This window comes from Anabrus simplex, chromosome 3 (assembly GCF_040414725.1).
Source record: "Anabrus simplex isolate iqAnaSimp1 chromosome 3, ASM4041472v1, whole genome shotgun sequence".
NCBI lineage: Eukaryota > Metazoa > Arthropoda > Insecta > Orthoptera > Tettigoniidae > Anabrus > Anabrus simplex.
In genome coordinates this window covers 47,192,545-47,201,868 of record NC_090267.1, presented here as the reverse complement: position 1 = coordinate 47,201,868, position 9,324 = coordinate 47,192,545, and positions in this window count along the sequence as shown.

Here is a 9,324-nt window from a genome sequence, read left to right as displayed (position 1 = left end):
TTTCAAAGAACGGCGTCGGGAAGGAACTATGTCGAGAAGGGCAGCTTGCTTTAAAACTACCATCCTCTCTCCAAAATGGTGTCGGGAAGGGAACATGTCGAGAAGGGCAGCTTGCTTTAAAACTATGTCGGGAAGGGTCATGTCGAGAAGGGCAGCTTGCATTAAAACTATGTTGGGAAGGGTCTTATCGGGAAGGGCAGCTTGCATGAAAACTATGTCGGGAAGGGTCATGTCGAGAAGGGCAGGCATTAAATCTATGTCGGGTAGGGTCTTATCGAGAAGGGCAGCTTGCATGAAAACTATGCTGGGGAAGGGTCTTGCCGAGAAGGGCAGCTTGCATTAAAATTATGTCGCGAAGGGTCTTGTCGAGAAAGGCAGCTTGCATTAAAACTATGTCGGGGAAGGGTCTTGTCGAGAAGGGCAGCTTGCGTGAAAACCATGTCGGGAAAGGTCATGTCGAGAAGGGCAGCTTGCCTTAAACCTCTGAGGTTAGACCCCCTCCAAGATGGTAACGGGAAGGGGCATGTCGAGAAGGGCAGCTTTCCTTAAAATATAGTCCTTGGGCCTCCTCCAAGATAGTAATGCGAAGGGGCATGTTGAGAAGGGCAGCTTGCCTTAATCCAATGTGGTTAGGGCCCCTGGTTTTATGATCGTTCAAAAAATCCGCGGCGTGGCTAAATCTTGTCAAGATAATTTAAATTCCGCGCTCCCTACATAGTTAAGGTGGTAGCAGTGAGGTTTGACGCTATCAAGATGGCAGCAGTGAGGTTGGCCACGTTCAAAACAAGTGCACGTGGTTAGGACCTGACAGCTGTCAGAAAGCACGTGGATTTTAAATTCCGCGCCCTCCAAGTGGTTAAGATGGCAACAGTGAGGTTAGGACCTGTTAAGATGGCAGCACTGAGGTTAGCCACGTTTACTTGTTTAAAATCCATGCCTACGTGGTTAGGACATGACAAGATGGAAACTGTCAAAAGCACGTGGATTTTAAATTCCGCGCCCCTAGATGCATAAGGTGACATCAATTAGGTTTCGCCCTGTTAGATTATCCACATTTACTTGTTAAAAATCCCGCGCCCACGTGGTTTGCACCTGTCATCTTGACAGCTATCAAAAGCACGTGGATTTTAAATTGCCCACAACCACGTGCATAAAGTGGCAACAATGAGGTTAGGCCCTGTTAAGATGGCAGCACTGAGGTTAGCGATGCTCACTTGTCCGAAAAGATAATCATGCTAAAGGGACTGCGTTTCTGCTGCATCCTTGAGGTAACGTCTGTAGAAATTAACGGTACCTAAGAATACGCGAAGGTCATGAAATGTCTGTGGTAGCTTGTAGTCAACAATCGCTTTCACTTTATCCGGTAAGGGTCTGGAGCATTCCGTGGTGATTAAGTGTCCCAAAAATTCCACTTGCTCTACACCAAGTAGAGACTTGGAAACATTAATTCGGAGGCCAAATTCATGTAGCTTCTCAAACACAATCTAAGATGCTCGATGTTCCTCTACTGATGCTGAAGCAATTGGGCAGTCGTCAAGATATGGAAAAATAAAATCTAGGCCTCTAAATACCTCATTAATGAAACGTTAGAAACTGCTTGTTGCATTACGGAGTCCAAACGGCATCACATTAAATTCACATAACCAAACGGAGTGATAATAGCGGTTTTAGGTTTGTCTTCCTCTGCTACAGGGATTTTGAATTATGCCTTGAAGAGGTCGAGCTTGCTAAATACTTACTTTCCCCTCAAAATATGTTGAAAATCTTCAATCCGAGAAATCGGATATCGGTCTCGGATAGTTTGTGCGTTCAGTCGTCTGTAATCGCCACATGGTTGAAAAGTTCCATACTTTTTGAGGACCAGTTGGAGAGGACTAGCCCATTGCGACTTTGATGGTCGAATAATTCCACTGGTTTGCATAAATTGGAATTCCTGTTTAGAAATGTGTAGGTTCCGAGGATCCAGCTGCCTGGGCTTGCAATATATTTGTTGCCCTTCGGTTGGGATGAAGTGTTGAATGTTGTGTTTGATTTGAGTAGGTAGTAAATTTGGTTTCGTTAAATCTGGGTAACTGGATAACAGATCGGCAAATTTTTGGGCTTTTGACATTGTGCTAACAACATTAGCAGCTGTGATAGCTGTTACTTCCCCCATTTCGAGAATTGTTTAGTCTCGCCATCAATTAACTGCTTTTTATTTAGGTCAATTAGTAAGTTTAATTTCTTCAGAAAATCAGCACCTAATATGCCCTTGCCAATTTTATCTACTATGGAAGGCCATTGGAATTGTCGACGGAGTTCCAAATCAATATTCAGTGTTCTAAGTAAATAAGTTGGGATTTCTGTGGTATTAGCTGCAAATAATTTAAAATCTGGGTCACAGCTTCTGTTACTGGAAGTGACAGGAATTATTGAAACATCGGCTCCACTATCCACTAGGAAGTGCAAACCCGTGTTTTTGTCACGTACAAATAAACGGGGTTTACAGCAATCCTTACTATTTTCAGTAGAGGAGCTTGGTGCCAACTCTACTACTATTTGGAGTTTTCCAAATTTTTTCACGAGCACGGAGGCTTACATTTGTTAGGAAAGCACTTCTTACCAAATCTGAAGTGGTAGTAACAGTACTTTCCGTTTGGGTCGTACTTCCTTTTGCTTCGACTGCGGGGCCCAAAAGTGCGCACTGAAGTTATCTGTTGCTCTAGGGCAGCTATCTGTGCATAGACTTGCGTGATAGCGTCGTTATTTACGGACGCATTAGTACCACTATTTTCTACACTGTAAAGTTTACTGCAGGGATTCGTTTCAATTATTTTGTCGGCCATAATTGCGATATTTTCCAAGTTTTCGTCAGATACGATTAGAACATGTTTGATAGAGTCCAGCAATTTCTCAATCCACAAGGTACGAAGCACTTTTTCGGAAACATTCACGCTGGCTAAGGACTGCATTTTCCGTAAAAGCTGACTAGGTTTCAGATCGCCTAATTCTAGGCCTGTGACCAACCGTTTTATTTGTTTATCTTCGCTTTCCTTGAAGATATTTAGAAGGCGTTCTTTAGCCGCGGAATATTTATTCAGTTCCGAACTTTTGATAATGTCCCAAATATTTTCGAGATATTTATGTTCGAGCTGAGTCACAAGGTAGTTAAATTTAGTGTCGTCTTGGGTAATTCTTGAGATAGAGAACTGAGCTTCCACTTGAATGAACCATATTTCCGGGTTTTCTATCCATAAAGAAGGGATCTTGATGCTTACCTTGCTAGCTTAACCCATCATGTGTCCTCAATGAGATTCGTTTGCTGTCGGCGTACCCGTTGTGTTGTTTTCATCCATTGTTCTTCACGCCTGCACTACACTTCTTACGACTTCGCGATGTTTTTTACGCACTTCCGTCACTGAATCACGTCGGAGTCACCAGTTAGGGCCTATGTAGTGAAGTACACAAATTACATAGTGGAGTACACAACACACTGATTCCACCTTAGCTATTTAATTTTCACCACAATTATCGTTACACAAATATACAAAACAGCTCACTCCATCTTTACTTTTTCTGCCGTCTTTCTCCCTGGACAAAGTTCGGTTTTCTTCGGTTTTTAGCTCAGTCAAAGTCGCTTGGGGCAGCCTACAGGACTATATACACACAGCATAAGAAAAATAAATAACATCTTAAACATTGACCTAGGATATTCTTTACTGAAACATTAATAATATCACTCTCCTTCATCTATCAGCTGATTGAGTACTTGGCTAAAACATGGCGGCTGTATTGGACTTGGCCACACTGTACACTGTAGGCGACAGCGCTCCTGCGTGCCATCTAGCGGTTCGCGCAGACAACCAAACTTTCTTGTTCTTCTAATGCGATCAGCTGGCAAGTTAATTTACTGTGGAGTTCCCTCTTAGCAGTGCTCGTGTGCAGTTGCGTTGACAGTTGCTGTGAGGAGGTAGCGTGGACGGTATAGAGTAGTGCTTTTGCGAGTGTAATACGTAAGTTATGGGGGAGCAAAGTGGTGGTGAGGAGTCTCCTGATCCTTCAACCCTCAAAGTTGCTCGGGAAGAGACAGTTCAAATGGAACAGGATGAGGATGATAGTCTAAGTGAGAATAGTAGTACAGTGAGTACACCTAATACACCCAATGAGGTAGTGAATAAAGAGACTACTACTTCGAATTCGAAGACTGAGTCGCAGGAACTTTATCCTAGTACTCATTATGGACCTTTCATTATTTTTGTGGAGTCCACATCATCAGGCAATGTCGGTAACATGCATCCTATGACCCTAGGTAGGACTTTCTATGAGAACAATATTCCAGGCATAAAATCAGTGGCCCGCAAGGGACGCAATAGGGTACAAATAGAATTTGTCTATGCTGTACAGGCAAATTCATTTTTGAAACACCCTATATTAGTTGAGCTGCATTTACGGGCATACATACCTAGCTCTAATGTATTGCGGGTAGGAGTCATCAGGGGAGTAGAGAAGACCTTGACTGAGGATGCCATATTAAAGCACTTGAAGTCTCCTGCTACAATAAAATCTGTAAAACGTTTGAACCGTCGAGTTGTTAACGAAGAAGGCACACAGTATGTACCTACTGGATCTATCAAAGTGGTTTTTCGTGCACAGAAACTTCCACAGTACGTGTCTTTATATCAAGTGCATTTAGAGGTGGAGCCATATGTTTTTGCTCCCATCATCTGCAAAAAATGCCAGCGGTACGGGCACGTTGATAAGCATTGCAGAGCAACAAGTCCCAGGTGTGGGAAATGTGCATTGCACCATACTACGGCGAACTGTACTGAAACTTTCTTTCAATGTGTGCATTGTCGCGGTTCCCATTCAACTGGCAATGTGGATTGTCCAACGCATCAACAGCAGGTCCACATTAAAAAGATAATGAGCCACCAGAATTTATCTTTCAAGGACGCTGTTCAAAAAGTCCAACCTAGGGAATATAATCTAGTGGACACTTCTCAAAATTTTCCCCCTTTAAATGGGGAGGGGCAGACTCCTACACAGTCGAATCCCCGTAAGAGGAAATTCACTCAAGTAATTTTAAAATCCCCGAGACCAGCACCAGCCCCAGGATATGATAAGGAAGGTTACCAAAATTTGGTTCGCGAGCTTCCCCGCATGGAGATGGCGGCTTCAAGACTTACACCTGTTTTCGGCGGCGCAAACCGTCGGATGGAGGCACCTTTTGACGAACCTGTTGCCACGAGTAGCGCATCCATGGCGCAGCCACTTTCGTCATTTCATAGGCAAAGAGAACATCTTCAAAGTGGTCTTTATCAATCTATTCAGCAATTAGTACAATTATTGGGTGATCACCCCGCGTTAGCGCATAATGTATTCCAGTTAAGGGACAGGATTTGTAATTTTATTCAATTCTATGATCAGAATCACTCAATGGAATGCTAGAAGTCTCATGAACAAGCGTCATGAGCTATATAAATTAATACAGGAAACAGTACCTCACTTCGTAGCTATACAAGAAACTTGGTTTCATCTAGAGACTCGCATCAAGTATCCAAATTACACAGTTTTACGTAATGATGGACCCGGTTACGGGGGGTTGCCTTTTTGGTCCACTCATCCGTGACATATAGCATCCATTTGAACATTCAGGCCATACCCCATACATATGTTATAGGATTATATTATATGCATTTTTTACTTGTGAATATCTACTGTCCTCCTGAATTTTCCATTACTGAGAGACAATGGAACCAATTCTTTCAACAATTTACTACCGAACCATATGTTTTTATCTTTGGGGACTTTAATCTTCATCACACCCTGTGGGGAGGACATTTGGATACCCTTCAAGGTACACAGTTCCTTAATGAAGTAAATAACCATGCTTTCGCTATTTTGAATGATGGCTCTCCTACGCGTTTGACTGCGCCTTCTGCCCCTCCTAGCGCAGTAGATTTAACATTGTGTAAGCGAAATATGGTGTCTATCGCTACATGGCATACTTTGAGTGATACTTATTCCAGTGATCATTTCCCTATTGTTATTACTTATGGAGTAGGCAGACCTTTTTCTCCACCCCCCCACACTGTTTCACATAACATGATTCGATCTTTAAGGAGTTTTAAACCACAAATATATACCGCCTACATTGAGGACGCGTTACAAAAAATACCGGTAAATACTTTTTCATATCAAACTTTAATGCAGATTTTAACAGCTTATATTAACCTTCATCACCCCATCAGCGCTTCACCTCCTTTATCTTCTAGAAAACCTGTGCATGTTAAGTGGTGGGATGAAGAATGCCATTTGATGATCCAAACTCGTAAAGTACTGTTTCGACAATATAGGCAGCACGCAACACCTGAGCATTACTTCCGGCTCAAACGACACATGGCACAAACCCGCCGACTTTTCCATCAAAAACGGCGTGACGCTTGGAGGGAGTTTATATCGTCCTTCACACGCCAGGTTCCGATTGCAGACTTGTGGAATGCCATCAGGGCAATCACAAGAGTGACGCAGCACTCCCCTGCCAAGACCATCCCAGGTCAAGTATTATCAGATTTTCTTGTAAGAGAAACGCCAGATTTTGTAGTGCCACAGTATGTTCCTTACCAAGACCCACTAGACACACGTTTTTCCGTATTGATACAACCCTGCGACTATCAGGAATTAGAAGCAGTACTCCGCTCATGCTCAAATTCTTCCCCAGGTCCAGATAATGTTTCCTATCAAATGCTCCAATTACTACCTATTCGCGCAAAGAAGGTATTACTAAATAGGTATAATGATATTTTTCGCAATCACAGTACACCTGTTAGTTGGAATGAATTTTTCCTAATCCCCATTCTTAAAAACAAGCAGTTACCCACAGAGGTAAGTAATTATCGCGGTATAGTCCTCGGTTCGTGCATCCGTAAAGTGTTTCTAAAGATCTTACTTCGAAGAATCCTATGGGTATTAGAATACTATAACTTGACGCCTCGATATCAATATGCCTTTTTTAAGGGACGCAGTACATCTGATGCATTTAATAGTTTTGTTATCGATTTACTTTTAGCTCGTCATAGAAAACATAGTACCATAGCGGTTTTTCTTGATATTCAACGGGCTTATGATTCCGTACCTTTGCACATCTTATGGGAAAAACTTGCAACCCTTAAGATTCCTGAGGGATTTATTAGCATTCTCCGACAACTTCTGACTTACAGAACACTACGATTTAAATCGACGCCTTGTACACTCCAGCCCCGGCAGGTAAGTAATGGGTTGCCTCAGGGCGATATTCTGAGTGGTATTCTTTTCGCTCTTTTTATGAAAGATTTTGAAACGGTCATTTTACGTCATGCTCGCATACAGGCGTATGCTGATGATTTTTTGATTTATTGTACACACGAAGATTTACAGCTCTGTAGACAACATATTAGTCTCGCGCTTTATGAAGCTAGAACATGGTTAGAGGCCCATGGGTTAAATCTTTCCATAGCGAAATGTCGAGCAATGATATTTACACATCGCAGAACCTATGACAGATCGCCACTTGCCTTTGATCAGTATGAAATACCAGTGGTCAGCCACCATAAATATCTTGGGTTATTTATCGATCAAAAACTTACATGGAAACATCATTTTTTATATTTGCGTTCGAAGAGTGAACGGTATATTCAGGTTATACAGGCCGTAACCCGTAGGCAATGGGGGGCAGATCCCGTTGTGGTGCTATCTCTGTACAAAACTACTATTCGGACGATATTGGATTACGGATCACATATTTTCGACGTAGCATCTTCTACTAACTTACATATTCTTAACACTTGTCAATATCAAGCAATACGATCCTGTATTGGAGCTTTAAAATCCACACCTACCAATGCCCTCCTCGTTGAAGCCTGCGAAGCTCCCTTACAAGTACGTAGAAAAATACTTGCAACGAAATATTTACTTAAAAAGTTTTCATTCACAAGTCATCCTCTAATTCCGAAGTTACAGTTACTCTCGGAGTATTATTCAGTTAGGCGCCAGGGTTTAAGCAGATTGCCTGCATTGTTTCATGCATTTAATACATTAAAGTCGAAGCAGTGTACCTTAATACACAGTGCTACTTTACTACCCTATACTTTACCCTATCCGGTTTCTCATTTTAAGCCTCAAATCATTTGGCCTATGCGTAATGGCGCTACTACATTTCCTTGTCTGCAGGGGATCGAGATATGTCCAGTTAAACGAGTGAAATTTTCTCATATTCCACGAAGCATAAACATTTTTACAGATGGGGCAAAGAACATTAATGGAGTCGGTTCCGCTTATTATATACCTTCGCTAAATTTTAGTGAACAATATGGTTTGCCTAGTGAATGTTCGATTTTTACGGCGGAGCTATTTGCCATACAGCAAGCCTTACTTTTTGTTCAGCGAAAGGGATATACGCGAGCTACAATCTATACGGATTCGCTGAGTGCATTACAATCTTTGGTTTCTGATGAGTTATCCTATAATTGGTATATTTACAATGTCAAGAGTATCCTTTATATGCTTGACAATGTCGGTATTTCCATAACTTTAGTATGGGTACCAGGTCACGTGGGTATCGCCGGTAATGAAAAAGCAGACTGTTTTGCAAAACAAGCTTCTCGTCTTCCTGTTCCGAATACTAACAATATGGTTCCTGCTTCTGATTATGTAGTTATTTTTCGACAGGAGGGACGTTCAGACTGGCAGAATTTCTTCCGACAAACTGCACAAGTCAAAGGTAAATTTTATTATCATTTACAACCAAGCCTTTTAGTTAAACCTTGGTTTATACGAGGATCTTATACTAGACGACATATTATTAACATCATTCGGTTACGGTTTAATCATGCCCTCACACCACAATATCGATCACGGTTCCATTTAACGCAAGATACCAACTGTCTGTGTGGTACAGATATCCGTAATGGAGATTCTAATCACATCCTCTTTGAATGTTCTTTGTATGCTAACCAACGTAAAAAACTTATGGCTAACCTCCAGCGACTTAAGCAGGTTTTTCCTACCAGTGTTTCTTGTTTGCTCTGTAATCCTACAGAAGAGATTATTAGAGTGCTAAATTTGTTTCTAGATGAAGCCAAGATCGTGTTATAATTTTGTCTATAATATCCAGTGAGAATTATTCATGCTTTCTCAGGTTCCATTTGAGTGATTCCTCATATCATTAGTGTATTACTTATGAGTGCTATTTTGGATTCTTCGTGTGAGTGACGCTTTAAAAGCAGTGTGATTGCAAGATTGGAAGTTTCCCGTATGACAACAGTCTATACTAGCAAAATGGGGTAGTTATGTGATATAGTGAAGTTT